Source organism: Cyprinodon variegatus, unplaced genomic scaffold, assembly GCF_000732505.1.
Source record: "Cyprinodon variegatus isolate N-32 unplaced genomic scaffold, C_variegatus-1.0 Scaffold2336, whole genome shotgun sequence".
NCBI classification, from domain to species: domain Eukaryota; kingdom Metazoa; phylum Chordata; class Actinopteri; order Cyprinodontiformes; family Cyprinodontidae; genus Cyprinodon; species Cyprinodon variegatus.
The window spans coordinates 4,399-5,689 of record NW_015152789.1 but is presented as its reverse complement, the minus strand read 5'-3'; the positions used below and the strand labels follow the sequence as shown (position 1 = coordinate 5,689).

Genomic DNA, 1,291 nt, shown 5'->3' with positions numbered 1-1,291 from the left:
TACCGGGAAGACTTTAACTATCAGCCTATAGCAGGAGCTGCTGATCTGAGATAAGTTTAAAAATAAATCAGAAAATGCATTCGTTTATAAGAGCAAACAGAATTAGCCTTGTGATGTACAGTAAATCCATACTTTCTTTAAAAACCCNTAAAGATTGAGGTTCTGTAGTAAAACTAGGATGTGAAGTGTGGGATATTTCAAACATTTTTAATTGTACAGTTCTGGATTCCACTCACCAGCTGGAGAGTCCTGCTGGTCCTCTGGGTCAGTTCTGTTCCTCTTCTTTGCTGTAAATCACAGTTTAAACTGGGATTAAGAAACCAGCAAATCTCTGTAGATGATCATGAATATAATATAACTGTTATAAACATCCAAACATCAATACTGAAGGACCATCAGAACAATCCTGATCTCCTCTCTGTCCTTTAGGACCTGAGGTTCTGCTAGAATCTGGTTCTGAGCGTTCAACAGCAGATCTTGTAAGTTCTGGGAGGTGGGGGTTAGAGGTCCTAATTTAAAGAGTCTCTCATCGCACCACCATTCAGTGACAGATTGTCATGGCAACCAGGTAATCGATCAGTTGTCATAGTGCTTTAAGATGGTCAGTGTCTGAACCGCTCTTTAATGTAGAAGAACTTAATCTCTGTTCCTAATGGGTTCCGGATCCCGGAGCCCAACAGGGCCCAGAACCCGAATAAATAACTCACCGTTTTCCTTTTCTTCCAGTTTCTCCAAAAACGGACGCAGCAGTTTCTGAACAGCAGCGTCTCTCCGCGGAATCAACTCCATGATATCTCTCATTACAGGGATAGACTCCTCCTCTCTGTAGTGCTCAATGATGACTTGAGCCATTTGTCCTATATTCGTTATATCCTTCTTACTACTAGGGATTTCTTCCAGGTATACCAGCATTTTATCATACTGATCTTTCTTAAGCTGCTCCAGTATTTTGATCAGAGAACATTTCCATTCATTTGCTGAGATCTCAGACATCTCTGAGACAAACAGAGAAAAACATCCATGTTAGCGACACCAAACTCATCAGAATGACATCATAAAAAACTCTGAACCAATCAGACTGTATGATCTGGTTGAATAGTCTGTAAAGTGCCTTGAGATGATGTGCTTTGAACCAGTGGTATTTAAATTAACTAAATTGAAATTGAATTACCCAGCTTCTTTTTTACAGGTTTATCAAAAAAGCTATCTATCTATCTATCTATCTATCTATCTATCTATCTATCTATCTATCTATCTATCTATCTATCTATCTATCTATCTATCTATCTAT

At 38.8% G+C, this 1,291-nt stretch overlaps 1 long non-coding RNA gene across 1 annotated transcript in view; it reads right to left on the bottom strand.

The window, feature by feature from the left end:
- Positions 1-236: 236 nt before the first annotated feature.
- LOC107080797 overlaps positions 237-1,291 on the bottom strand; it is a 3,071-nt gene continuing 2,016 nt past the window's right edge. Inside the window, exons 2-3 of the long non-coding RNA XR_001480985.1 lie at positions 708-995; positions 237-287 (exon numbers count right to left, since the gene is read on the bottom strand). This is a non-coding gene — a long non-coding RNA (uncharacterized LOC107080797). The remainder of the gene's footprint in view (positions 288-707; positions 996-1,291) is intronic.